This window comes from Lissotriton vulgaris, chromosome 1_1, assembly GCF_964263255.1.
Source record: "Lissotriton vulgaris chromosome 1_1, aLisVul1.2, whole genome shotgun sequence".
Lineage (NCBI taxonomy): Eukaryota > Metazoa > Chordata > Amphibia > Caudata > Salamandridae > Lissotriton > Lissotriton vulgaris.
The window spans coordinates 765,882,937-765,898,273 of record NC_141685.1 but is presented as its reverse complement, the minus strand read 5'-3'; positions in this window follow the sequence as shown (position 1 = coordinate 765,898,273).

The window sequence follows — 15,337 nt, the reverse complement described above, 5'->3', positions numbered from 1 at the left end:
ATCCTACAAAGAGCTACAGCTCAACTGGTGGTTACTAGATGTCCCTCACAAGTCAAATGCAAATGCTTGATGAAAGAGTTTCAATGGTTTTGCATTTAACTCGTGAGGGACATCTAGTAATGACGAGTGGAACTGCAGCTTGATGTAAGAATAATTTCAATGCTTTGCATTTGACTCGTGAGGGACATCTAGTAACGACTAGGTGAACTGCAGCCCTTTGTAGAAATATTTTGATATTGGATACTATAATATTCACTGCCCACTGCTAATTCCGTCCCATAATGCTTCGCTGGGCCTTTGGTTGAGATTGTTTTTTTGCCAATAACTGTGCTTAGGGTGGTCCTAAGAGGATGGGACCACCACTGAAGTTCAACAAAATGTGCTTTTTGTTTATGCTCTTTGTGTTCAAGGCATCTGCTTGGTCCTGCCCCTAGGTTAGGGGGGACCCCAAAATCAACAGCTCTCTCATTGCCTAATGTTTTCATTAAAAAAAGTTCACTTTTGTGAATTGGTTATATGCTTTTAAGCATTTAAAATTGCTTTTTCAAAGCATCTGAGGATATTGTTCATTTAGCTGCTACGCTACGTGATTAAGTGCGAATTAGCACAAATTTTGCATGCTCCAGGGTTACTCTATTCAGGATGCAGGTGTGAAGTGCTGCAGCGCATTCCCGATTAGTGTGTGGACTTATCTGTAGCACATCCCGCAGGCAGGGACCCGGTGTGGAAGGTTCCTCCAGCCCAAAAAACTCAACTGGCCCCTGGGAGGTGGTGGTCCCCAGGGCTGCGGGGGCCGCGTGCCCCTGCATACAATTATCTAAGCACCGGGAAGGTGGCGGTCCCCGGGGGTGTGGGGGCTCCCACTACATAATTAGACATTGTCCCCGAGACCTGGCCCACCCGGGGGCTTATAGAAAATGAAGCACGGGAGCCCGCGCCTTGTTCGTTTTTTATTTTTCAGCCGGATTTGCGCACCCAGCGTTAATTTGGCCGATTCGTTTTTTTAAGAAAATGCTATTTTAGGCCCTGGGGGTCCTTGTGGCACCCCCTGAGCAGGCCCAGGGGCGTGTTTCTACCCTGCCCCCTTTTCTTGTTTTTATGCTTTTTATAACTGTTTTCTTGTGATTCAGTTACTGAGTCACAAGATGGTTGCCCACACTTCCTTGCCTGCAACTCTTTCCGGGTTGTTGCAGGTCAGCCGCGTGCAGGGATGTCTCTGCGACTCCAGACTAAGACTGGGCGCGTGTGAGGGACAAAACTGGATCTATGCAGTTCAAGGAATGCACACATGTATGTCGTCTATTAGTGTTAAAACATATTGATTAGGTTGATAAAATGGAAATGCAAAATAAGGTGGAAACTATGTGAGCGGATGTGTAATACAGCGATATTAACTTTCTTTCTTAATTCAAATACTTAAAACTAGTTATGTAAAGAACACATACTCTTCTAAAGCAAGTATAAACGCATAGTTATGGTATCTTATTTATTGATAGCATTTGTAAAGCGCTCTGTAATCCTACGGGCATCCTGGCGCTGAAGGTCATGTTAGGCTAAGCTCATGTTACATTTTGTGATGATGCCCATGTCATCATATATGACTTTAGGTCATTTCATGTGCTGCTTTTCAGGTATGTTAAATTTTGAAGTTTTATGTTTTCTTATCCACTGCAATGTGATATAAGACTGCACATTTTTGAGATTTGCCACATATTGTCATATGATGGTATTTGGTGCGGTGCTATGGTACTGAATTTTGGCAGGTTACGTTGTGTTATTATTTCTTACAATATTGTATGATTGTGCACAACTCTTCACTTGTTAGGTATTCATTGAATTCATAGGGCAGCAAATACTTATTTTTTATACTAACATTTTGTTTTGTGCCTCTGCCTCCGCTCCCTCATATACAATCAGGGAACCCATACACTTCTGGAGAACAAAGCTATCTTCCTCTACGTGCACGCTGGCTGGGAAGAACTATTGTTTTCTAGTAATTTTTGTTCTTTTACAAATATACGGCTCGAGAACTAAAAATAAAGAGCGACGCTCGAGAGCTTTGCTACAATGAAAAAAGGACAAATTAGAAGACATTTTTCATGATCAAAGGACGAGGAGAAACTGAGTACAGGCATTCAAGGGGTTTGACTTATTCAGACAAATCCTTTGGAAAGTCAAAGGCAGCAAGCGTGTGCCCACTTCACAGATCTGCTCTACTCAGAATGCAGGTGCGAAGTACTGCAGCGCATTCCCGATTAGTGTTTGGACTTAATAAGTGAAGCTCTTTATTTACACCGGGAAAAAAGACCTCTCTTCAATAGAAAGTAAAATAATTTAGCGCGTGATCATTGGAGGATTGCTGATATTCTCATCTGGGTATTGTGAAGCTGAGGCAGTCCCGGCGGAGCATGGATTGATTTCATTGTCATTGATCACTTTACAGCCTTAGCACATCTCGCGGGCAGGGACCCGGAGTGGAAGGTTCCTCCAGTGCCAAAAAACTCAACTAGTCCTGGGGAGGTGGTGGTCCCCAGGGCTGCGGGGGCCACGTGCCCCTACATACAATTATCTAAGCTCCGGGGAGGTGGCAGTCCCCGGGGTTGTGGGGACTCCCACTACATAATTAGACATTGCTTCCGGGACCTGGCCCACCCTGGGGCTTATAGAATATGAAGCACGGGTGCCTGTGCTTCGTTTGTTTTTTAGCGCTAATTTGGCCGATTTGTTTTTTTAAGAAAATGCTATTTTGGGCCCGGGGGTCCTTGTGGGACCCCCTGAGCAGTCCCAGAGGTTAGGGTGTTTCTACCCTGCCACCTTTTCTTGTTTGTTATGCTTTTTATAACTGTTTTCTTGTGATTCAGTTACTGAGTCACAAGATGGTTGCCAACACTTCCTGGTTTGGATTGTTGGCAGCCAATCAGAGTGAAGCTTGTGCTCCGGAGGATTCGTGAATCCTCCTTGGTGCTCAGATATCGATATTTCTATTTTTTTAATTTCTCAGCAAATACTGAACATATTTACAACATTTAAAAAAACACACTTTTTCTGGACCAAGACCTCCCTTTTTGCCATACTTGTTGTAATTCCGTTCAGCAGTTCGGGCTGTAGCTTTGTCTGAAGTTCCTATGGAAATCCTATGGAAATTAGCATTGGGAAAATGCATTTTGAGACACCCCTTTATTCGGAGACCCCGCTTGACAAATCACCCCGAAACTTTCAACACAGGAGCTGACCTGAGCTGGTCATTAGTTTGGAAAATTACGCAAAGATTTGTCAAACGGCACCAAAGATATTGGCAAAAGAAAAACGCTTTTTGAATAGAAACAAGGTCCTAACAGTAACTACCTACTGGCGACTGCCAGTAGGTGACATATATTCATTGATAAAATCAAAGGTTATTGGGTTGTTATAGTTAGGCAGACTTTTTACCCATACAAAACCATAGAAATTCAGCAGCTATAGTTATACTTATGTTGAGAAACTATGACTCGTTGCGTTAAGTTACCTAAAGGCATAAGTTATAGTTTCTTCACATAAGTCTAACTATACGTATAACTATAACTGCTGAATTTATAAATTTCTGTATGGGTAGACTTCAGCCTAACTATACTTACCCTGTAACCTTTAGTTTTATCAGTGAATTTCAATTTTTTTTCTTTTTTACTTGGATCTGCTGAATATTCATTTCGGCAAAAAAAAAGAAATTTTTGGATTATAAGCAATCCCTTAGGGACCCCTCTATATGTCCTCTAGGGTCAGGCTAACTGTATCCTAACCGCATATGTGTGTTTCCCAATATATTTCCTCTGCACCCGGCTGATGCGATAAACAAAATGGTGGCCGTAACTTTTCTTTCAAGCGAAGGCCATCCAATTATGGCCTTCATTTTCCCTCCGGATCCTGAGCACGCAGATCTGCACCTATATATAAAAATTACATTTTTGGTTAATAGTTAAAAAACGACTGAATGGATTTACACCAAACCACAAAAAGCATGCTTTCTAGACCAATGGCTAGCTTTCTGCCAAATTTGGTGTCATTTCGTTCAGCAGTTTTTGAGGTATTGCTGTTCAATTATACTATTGAACAGACCCTCCAGCTTATCGCGATTTCGCGATTTGCAAAAAAATCGCGAAATCGCGCGATCTCCGCAAATGCCGCGATATTTGGCATAAAGCCCGCGAAATTTGCCGTTTCCCGTTTCCGCACCCATTTTCCATTTGATTTGCGGCTTAGAGAAGGAGCCAGGGAGTCGAGGACGCGCGAGGGAGAAGACCAGCACCACACCAGCAAGAGGGGGAGAGAGCACGAAGCGGCCGAAGACTCTTCCTCAGAGACTTCGCACCCGTCTGCCTGGACACGTAAGTGCACCACCCTGCAGTGTCTGCTCTTGAGGGCACGCCTTTTCGTCACGGCGGCAACCTGTCCTGCCCTTCTGTGTGCGCATTTTAAAGAGCCCCGCACAGAAGCACTGAGCTTCTGAGGACATTCACAGATTTAATAACCTTCTATCCAAGCTTTTTAACACGTGGAAGAAATGGAAACGGTTACCTTTAGCTCTCACTTTGCTACTAAAGTTGTAGTCTGCCTCTGGATTGAACATGCCCAGTTTATGTTTGGGTTGAAACACATCTTGTAATATCTTGAAGATCACTCTTATTATTTCTTGTATAGTGCATTCAACTATAGAGTATGATGTGTCTGTATTTCGGAGCTACATATCTGGCTATGTTAAAAAAACTAATAAAATAAAATATTTTTTATAAAACACAATACTGACGGTTTATTGATGCTGCTCCGGTCTCTCTTTTTCAATGAGCATTGTCCTATGTACTTGTGAAAAATCAACTATTTTTCATGAAGATGGAATGTAGATTTAGGGCATTCTTACGTTTGGGGCATTTATTGTTACGTTTTCAATCGTGGCATAACTAGACCAAACGAAAGTTGGGCTGTCGTGGCAGATCATTAAGCAGACCCCCCAGGATATAACGGCATGGATTGGCAAATTTAGCGGCATGAGGTAGTAAAAACTGTGAGCAACCAAAAGTACATTAGGTAGTAAAGGTAATAGTGACAATCGTGAGCAAACAAAATACTTAAGTAAAAATTGTGAGCAACCAAAAATGCATGAGGTAGGCAAAAGTGCACAAGAGGAGATGAAAGTGACAAGTGTGCAGTTATAAGAGAAAACAGAGTATAATTTGAGGTATAGTACTGCAATAAGTGCTAGACACTCAGGCACAGGAACAAGCGTTACGTGGGCAAGGTCAAACAGTAAGATATCTGTGTTTGGTTTTGCAAAAACCCCAAAATAAAATGCCGCTAAATGCCGCTAAATTTCCATTTTTGTGCCGCTAAATTTTCATTTTTGTGCCGCTAAATTTGCCAACCCATGCCGCTATATCCTGGGGGGTCTGATTGAAATTAACATGGGGAGAACGCATTTAGGGACCCTCTTTTTCTCGGTCCCGCTTCATGGATCACCCCAAAACTTTCAAGATAGCAGCTGAAGTAACTGCCAAATAAGTTTAGAAAAGTTTCTGATGATTCAATAACCAGCGCCAAAGATATAGGCAAATGAAAAATGCCTTTTAAATAGCATTTAGGTCCTAACTCTAACTAACTTCTGGCGACTGACAGCTATTGTTACAGTAGGTAGTTCCAGGTAGGACCTGGTTTACATAGGAAAATAGTTTTTTGACTTGTCAAGACTTTTGCCACTGGTTGATGAATCTTCATGACATTTTCCCAAAAAACGTGGGTCTTTTTGTGCCTTGAAAGTTTCAAGGTGATCCGTCAAGCTGGGGCCGAGAAAAAGGGGGTAACAGAACCTGCATCTCCCATGTTTATTCCCATAGGAAATCTAGCCCAAACAGCTGATTGGAATCACACCAAATTTGGGAGAAAGATAGACGTTTGTTCAAAAGGCAACCTTTTTGTAATTTGGTGTAAATCCATTCAGTAGTCTTAGAGTTATTAAAAGAAAAGAAAATGTGTATATCTAGAGGCGCAAACCCTCCACAAATCTTCCCGATCTTGTGCAGAGATATGATTCTATGCCAGTACTTAAACCAGGAAGTGTTGGCAGCCCTCTTGGGACTCAGCCTGAGCTGAGTCACAAAAACATATTAATAAAGAAAATGGGTCAGGGTATGAATACCCTAACCCTTAGCCCTGGTGCTGGGATCCCTCAGGGACCCAGTCAGGGCAAAGATGCATTTTCAAAAAAACTATTTTGCTATGAAATCATGAGACCTCACGCATTTGCACAATTGTTTTAAAAAAAACCTGCAGTCTTCCATGCTTATTTCTCTTTCAGCCTCCGGGTTGGCAAGGTCCTGGGGCATTTATTTTATCAACAAATGGGGAGGGGGATGCTTGCATGCCAGTTTGATCCCCAGGCCCACCACCTCCCCGGGGCTTCATTTATTGATTAGGAGGGGCCTCACGGCCCCACCTCCTCTGGCCTTCAAAGGCCTCAGGGACCACCACATCCCCAGGGTGATGAGTAATAAAAGAGGGAGGCTGCATGTCAAAAGAATTGCTTCAGGGATGACCACCTCACCAGGGATCCAAAGTACTGAAAATAAGGGAGGGTGGCACTTGCCCCCCTCCCGGGCCATATTTGGACCCAAGGACCACCACCTCCCTGGGGCTGGCCCGTGGAATCTGAAGGAGCCAATATTGGCCCTGGGGCTGCCACCCCCGGGCCCTGCTCCTCCTATCTCCCGAGGTGCCCAACCTCTGGCGATAGGTGTTTGCTTTTGCATTGTGGAAGCTTTGATAACACCATCTAAGAGAGAGCAGACACTAACTCCACTCACAGCCAGCTGGAGCTGTCAAAGTGCTCCCACTTGCTGGGAGCAGAGTTTTCATCTGTTTCTCTGCCTGCTGAAATGCGGACAGTGAAATACATAAAAGATTGCTCATGCACACAGGGAGCTGTATATTTATCAGCTCCCTGCATGCAGGAGCAATACCAGATCCCGCAGGAGGCAGAGAGCTGTGTGGCACAGTAGGGACATCGAGGCTACCCGCGGTCCAAATCAAAGCACACTGGGTGCCTTGGGTGGGTCCAGAGCACCCAGGTAGACCTGGCTGGGCCCAGGGGATTGTGGTCACTGTGGTCGAAATAGGCCCAGGAAAGGGGGACGCACTGTGGTAAATATTTTACCGTATACGAGTTTGCCAGATAATTTCGGAAAATTAATGAAAATAGCTCAATCAAATGAGAGGCAGAGTCCGTGGTGTCTGAGTCATAAGGGCTTTAATCATGAATGATGACTCGAGCCATGGAAATCTATTCCATCAATACAAGGGTTCGGGTATGCAATGATGGCAGGGAAGATGTGAATGATTTATTCACAGTACATGACATATATAGTAAAATGACACAATAGTATTGAATACAGTAGGCGTGACAAGTGAAATGTATATGATAAGAACACATGTGCGTAGCAAAAAGGCGTGTACAGGGGTGTGCACAGAGGCGTACACTGGAAACATCACAGAAAAGTGTCACAAGTGGGTGGGTGCTTAGGAAATTCTTGCAGAGTCAGCTGAAACCTGTGGCCTGAATGCGCGCGCAGCTATTATGACGTGTGATTGATGTGCATCTGGAGGAAGCTAAGGGTCTGACTTTTAGCACTAGTAGAAGAGACAGAAGTCTGGCATGTCAGATCGACCTTTCCCTATAGCATATCTGATATCTAGTATTTGGAGGATGTTTAATCTAGAATAAAAGGTCACTTGGGCAGAGGCTACTCTATACTGAATGTTAGTGCGTGTATAGGTGTCTGCGTGTCTACGTGCGGGGCCATGGGCCTATTCTGGTAACGGGAACTGTAAATTACTTGCACGGAGACAGGAAGACTTGCTCTTTGCTCTGCAGCCGGGGATATGTTTACCTAAATCACTAGACAGGAATGTGTTTTCGAAGAGCTGAGCTGGCTACGCTCATAACTTGAAGGTAAAATACGGTTTCTTGGCAGGCAGACCAGGCCGAGCCGGGCACCGCTCGCTTGGCAGGAAGTAAGGCAGAGGTCAGGGATGCGTCTCCATGCTGCAGCTTTCAGAGGCAGAGACAGACGTGGCTTGAAGACAGAAAATCAGGGCCTAGCTCGGCAGAGCCAGGAAAAATGTGAAAGTGCACCATATAAAGACGGTGGCACGGCATACTTAGGAACTGAATTATCGATCCATTCATGGTGGATCTGATAGAGGACATGTTAACGTTGGACGCAAATGTATTTGCGTCTTCAGATTCGGTCGTGGAGGGAAATTACATGTACTTGAAACTCGTACATGGAGCCGTTGGGGTACACGTTAGGGGACACATTTGACCATAAAAATTTTAATTACCTCATTCCCTCCTTGTCCCCTACGGACCCTTCATGATATGTCGATGTTCATGAGACCATCAATCTGTTCATATAACATCATTTGCTCTTCTTTCTTTCTTCTGGAATGGGAACGTGAACTTGGATGGGGAATACAAGCTGTGGCACACAAGCCGCAAATTGCTGGCCCACATTGCAGACATAGACAACAACTGAATACTATGGCCAATATGATTCCTAGGAATGACAGTAGTTTCCATCCCCAGGCTGTGATTACACTCCAGAGCCAACCGGACCAAGTCCAGGAGCCTGGATTCTGGTGTATCAGATGGGCAATTTCATGAAGTCTGGTAATGGCCTTATAGACTGATGGCGCGTTATTTGGAATAAACACGCAGCAACTGGATCCGATGACTCTACAAGCCCCGCCCCTATCGGCCAGGATGACGTCAAGGACAAGGCGGTTCTGAAGAACGACAAGTCTCATAGCAGACTGCTCCTCTGTTAAGTTGCCCAAGGCAGAAGTAGTCTCATTCACTACGGCTTCGAGTATTCTGGTTAATTTGCGTATCAGTTTACTATTGGAGACAGTGCCTAGATAAGGAAAGAATCCTTTATTGAAATCTGAATATTGTTCCCATGTAGTTTCAGTCTGATCAACTATTGGGAGGTCTCTCTTGTGCCTGACAATATTAAGGCGGGAATTCCTGTGATAGTCAGATGGGGCTAGGAATACTGGTGGCAATAAGAATGCAATGAAACAGGTACCATCCCAGTCTGGAGGTAAACGTACATAAGCTGTCTGACCACAAATGAAATAGGAATGTCGGGAAGCTTTAAATGTAGACTTGCCTTTATCACTGAATTCAACCACAGTAGTACAGTCACTGTGACCTAGATGTACTGAACCTTTCTTTCTGACACATAATACACCTTTCGCTGGTAAAACTGATATGGATGGCAAGTCTGGACTGGTTTCTGACTGAACATTTAGAATCATGAGGTTAAGTGTAAAATTGCCTAATCCATATACTTCATTTTCTAGATCTGTCCCTGTCATTTGCGGAAAACCCTCCTTGTCTGGGAAACATGCCTTGTTCATGACTGTGTTCAGATTACCCCATATCCAATTGCTTTGGGAAACTCTAGACTCGGTGTTTATAGAGGATATTAAACTAAACCATGCACCACAGGAACCATTATGTGTAAACGGATAAGGAAAGAGGGGCAGAGCTCCCTTGTAGTTCTGATAGGGAGGGAGTCGGCCACATATCCAACAATTAGTAGCATTGTTGGTCTGGTGAGAATGGTGTAACATACGAATAAATGTATTGTTGCGCAGCGCAAGTCGATAAGACAATTCGTGTGGAGGAAGAGCACTAAACGTGTGCTCGACAGTGTCATTAGAAAAAGAATGTGCAAGAGGAAAATACATGTATAACATCCAACTTATTGCAATAATCGTAAGACTCAGAAAAAACATAATAAGTAATGTGCAGACGCATCTGCTCCGGAGACTTTTACAATAATTTTGTTTCTTGGTCTCCTGTCTATCTCTCTCTCTATTTGGGTCTAACTTGTACATTGTCAGAAACTGCCTAACCGCTTCACCCAGGAGGGGACTTAAACAATTAAACTGTCTGACTTACTAGACCTCAATTTCTGTCTGTACTCCTCTTGGGGAGTTTTCTCTAGAAGGGGGAGTTTGGTATCAGTCACGGGTACGTGGGAGTTCTGGGATTCAGATTTTGGCGGAAGTCCATGGAATCTTTTCACGTGACTGGAGTGCACCCAACCCTTGCGCCCCTCCAGTTTCACGGCAGTCCTGGTTGTTAACAAAACGATCTTCGTCTCCTTCCAGCAGGGCTCCAAAGGGCTCGATCTGTCAAAATTCCGAACGACTACAACATCACCCGGGACCAGTTCATGGGGCTTCACCTCGGTGTTGTCTGGGAAGGCTGCTGCGACCTGTGAACGACATGATTGTAGTGCAGACATCAAGGAAGCAAGGTAATCTGTCAACATAGTACTATCAACATTGGTAATTTTTCGCGGCAGAGGCGTCCCCCACATATTAGGAGGTCTACCGAAGACCACCTCATACGGGGATAGCCCTGTCCTAGAGTGGGCTACCATTCTCATATAAAAAAGAGCAACTGGCAAAGCTACTATCCAATCTACTCCCTTCTCTTTACACACTTTTGCAAGGCGAGTTTTCAGAGTCTGATTGTGCCGCTCCACGAGACCTGCTGCCTCAGGATGCCGGACACAGTGAAACTTCCACTGGTACCCCAACAGAAGCGAGACCTGCTTCATAAGTTCGGATGAGAATGGCTGACCGTTATCTGAATACACGACACGGGGCAAACTGTATCGAGGGAAAAACTCACGAACCAACTGCTTGGCAGTGGTCGGGGCAGTGTAATCTGGGACGGGATATGCTTCTGTCCATCGGGATAGGGCACAGACAACTACGAGGACATATTTGAATCCTCGGCATCTTTCCATCTGAATATAATCCATCTGGAGGACTTCAAAAGGATAGTCGGGAGGATGAAATCCACCTTGCTCTACGGGAACACCTTTTCCTGGGTTGAACTGACAACAGATCATGCAGGTACGCACTTTCTGTTTGGCTGCTGCTCGTAAATGCTTGTTGAACCAAAGGTTCTGTAAACTGTCTAACATGGCTTTTTCTCCTAAATGTGCTGGACTATGTGCTGTATTAATGATAACCTGAACCATAGAGTCAGGGAGAAACCATGTGGTCTTTCCCTTCGTCATCCATCCTTGATCTGTCTGGACCCCTCCTTGTTCAGCCCATTTCTTTATTTCATCTGGAGTGGCATGTGTCTGTATGTCTATGACATCTTGTGTGGGGTCCCTGACTGTCATACAATGTGTCAGTGAGGTTACATCAGTCTTTGTCATGTCCGTTGTTTGAGTATGAGTCAGTGCTGTATGTTTCGCTATTCGATCTGCAAAATCGTTGCCCTGAGAAATCTTGTCGGTGACTTTCGTATGTGCTTTGCACTTCATGATAGCTATAGCTGTAGGAAAATGTATTGCTTCTAACAGAGCTTGAATGAGGGGGCCATGCTGTATCTTGGCTCCGTGAGAGGTCAAGAAACCTCTTTCTTGCCAGAGGACACCGAAGTCGTGAACGACTCCGAATGCATAACGTGAATCTGTGTATATGTTTACTTTCAAGTCCTTGGCTCGTATACAGGCTTGAGTTAGAGCAATGAGCTCTGCTGCTTGGGCTGACAGGGTGTCAATGCGATGTGTTTCTATGACTTCAGTTTCAGTGGTCACGGCATATGTGGCCACTAACTCTCCTGTACTTGTTCTTAAACATGAACCATCCACATAAAGTGTCAGGTCTGGATCGGATAATGCGACATCTGTCAAGTCTTGTCTGGGTTTAGTAACTGTGTCAACTACATCCACGCAATCATGTGGAGTAGGGTCTGTTGTGCTCGATGGTAAAAGTGTAGCAGGATTCAGTGTATTACAACGTCTGATTTCTATGTGTGGTTGGAATAATGTCAATTCATAACCTGTCAATCGTGCTACAGTCAAGTGTTGAGTCTGGGTTCTATTTAGGAGAACCTCTACAGAATGTGGAACTTGTACTGTCAATTGATGCCCTAATACAATGGAATCACTTTGTCGGATTGCTAGAGCTGTCGCTGCAACTGACTTTAAGCACGCAGGCAGGGCCTGGGGTACTGGATCCAATGTACTCGAAAAATAAGCACACGGTTTGTATTTGTCTGCTTGTACCTGAGTGAGAACCGACAACGCTGTGCCATCGCGTTCTGTGACAAAAAGTGTAAAAGGTTTGCTGTAACATGGTGTCGCTAAAACTGGTGCTTGACATAAGGCTTTCTTTAATTCGTCAAAAGCTTGTGTATGTTCCTGAGTCCAAGGGAGGACAGTCGAAGACGCTGCCTCCTGTGTTGTCAACTGTATGAGTGGTTTAGCTAGAAATGCATATTGTGGAATCCATTGTCTGCAATAGGAAGTGAGTCCAATAAAAGCTCGTACTTCTTTCTGCGTCTTGGGTTGCGGAAGATGTGCAATCAACTGAATTCGTTCAGGTGTCAGCTGCCTACCCCACTTGGACAGCAAGTGCCCAAGGTACACCACTTGCTGGGCACAGAATTGTAGCTTCGAAGGAGACACCTTGTGTCCCTTGTCCGCCAAGAAATACAAAACTGTCAGTGATGCTTGTTCACATTCTGGTTCGGTACGGGCGGTGATCAATAGATCATCGACGTATTGGAGTAGGGCAGTGTTGGCAGGCATGTGAATACTGTCAAGTTGTCGTTTTAATGCTTGGCTGTAGATGCTGGGGCTTTCTGTAAATCCTTGAGGTGCGCGTGCAAATTTGAAGCTTCGGCCATTTAAACAGAATCGAAAAGATATTGGCTTTCCGGATCAATGGGGACACTAAAGAAGGCGTTCTTGAGGTCAATTACAGTAAAGAACGTCGCCTCAGAATCAATAGCAGTCAATAGGGATGAAATGTCTGGGACCACAGGATACTGTGGTATAATACATTTATTCAATTCTCGTAAATCGATGACTAATCGATAAACAGGAGGAGCATTTGGATCTGTACGTTTAAGAATTGGAATGATAGGGGAATTACAAACATTTGAGTCGGTTTCTACAACCACTCCTTGTGCAATGAGCTCGTCAATTATTTTCAGTAAAGCTACTACAGCATCTGGTGGTAACTTGTATTGTCGAATACGTGGTAGTACTACTCCTGGCTTGAGTGTAACACGATATGGAGTAATGTGCATACAACCTACATCAGTGGGGCCTTGTGCCCATAAATGTGCAGGAACATTCTGTAACCTGGGGTCAAAATCTCTCAATACATAATGGCCCTTGAAATCACGAAGAAACAACCTTACTCCTTCCGGAGAACAACAAATTACAGCTCCTAGTGCTTTCAGGGTCTTTATACCGAGCAAGTTTTCTGGACATGATTTCGTGAGTAATAAGTCTGTAGTACGAGATAATGGACCAACTGCTAGAGGAACAGGTTTTGATACTTCATTGACTATAGGCTTTCCTGAAAATCCAAGGGAAACATTCTGTGAGCCTGAGAGGGGTGCCCCTGGAACCTCGTCATGACTGATGGTCGTTCTGCTTGCCCCTGTGTCAATCAAAAATTTTCTATCCTTCCCTAATACCTGGCTGTGTACATAAGGACCTTCTTGATCTACAGGAACCTCAATAAGGGGCAAGCCAACCTCCCTCTCTAGGCTGTTTCATGTGTATTGCTGGTAATCGGGATAGTCAGATTGTGCATACTGGTACATCTGCTGTGTAACATGTTGTGTTGCGGCAATGGGTTGTGGCTGTGGTACTGCTACGGTCTGTTGTGGAACCTGTATAGGCTGAACATTCTGTGGAACGTGTTGTTGGACCTGGTCCTGTCTAGGAGGACGCGGTCTCTCTTTAGTTTTACCTGTGGCTATGTTGTGTTTCAGAACTGCACAATCGTTTACATAGTGACCTGGCTGTTTACAATAGTTGCATATCCCTTTAACAGGAGCTGCTGAATTTGAATTATTGGTTTGCGTCGTACCCCTTTTATGGCCATCAGCTGGAACTGACTGAGCAACTAGTACTTTCATTTTCGTGTCTTTCATACGTCTCTGTTCGTGATCATGTTCTTCTCTGATTCTGTTCTGGTGGTACTGTAACATTTGTAACATTTGGGAAGGCGTATTAGCTTGCTATGTGCTCTCAACTTTCAGTACACGGTTCTTAACCTGGGGCAGGGAGTTCTCGACTAATTTTGACACAAAAAGGTGTGGGTATGACTCGCTACTTGTTTTCAGGCCACTATTAATAATAAAACATTTCTCGAATCGGGAATAAAAATCACTAGTGTCTTCGTCGTGTTTCTGTTTGCAGGCTGAGATTGCATCCCAATCCTCCTTTTTGGTTGCCAATAATCTTGGCAAGACCTGTACTAATAATCCTGGTATTGCTTTAGTTTTATCCCCAAGACCTAAACCTGGGGTTCGACCAGTTTCTTCGGTTTCTAATTCAGCCCAATTAATCTTTTTGTCTCCCACCTCCCATTCTTTTTCCTTGAGTTTCTCGTAAATACCGGCAGGCAATAACACTTTCAGTATCTTCATAATGTCTGGATAGGTATAATCTCCCATTAGTAACATGTCTTTTATTTCACGGTGGAAACCTGCAGGGTCTTTATCATGACTGGGCACTATTTTCTTCATTTCTAACAATTCCATTTAAGTTATGGGCGTGTATACAAACACGCGTTCAAGGGTATCGTCGGCTTTCCTGACTGGATGTACTTCTCGTAAAGGATTCTGTCTGTCTAGGTGATATGGTTGCCTGACTGGGGGTGGAACGCAAACAAGATGTGGAGTTAAGAAGGTTCTATACTTGTGACGTTGTTCTAAAATCATTTCAATTAGATCGGTACCTAGACCTCTCCATCTTCTCATGAGTAAGTCCTGCAATAAATTATATAATGGACCTGGGTCAGATGCTTGGTTTTCATACTGTATAATGAGATGTTGGGTCATGTATATACCAGCTAGTCGCTGTTCTTCTGGAGTAAGACTTAAAAATGTTTGCACTACTGAATCATCTTTATATATGCTGTCATCCCCGGCCCATTGTACCGCGGACCGGGCTAGTTCCTGATCACGTAAGGTATTGAGTTCGTGATAACCTACTCTTTCTTTCAGTACTTTATCAGTAATCTGGAATATATGTTCAAGGGAACATCGCTCTGGTATCGGACAAAGGTAACGTTTCTTGTTTTCTAAACGAATGGGTCTGTCGAAGGGCCTATCAAGAGGGTACTGTCTAGGGAGTTTCTCTCTACCTACATATGCCACCAAGTCTCCCCTCGCCTGTTGCGAGGTTTCTGCTGGATTCTCTGGTTCTTCCTCATCTGAGGTCTCTTTATCGTCTGACCCAGAATGCCTTTC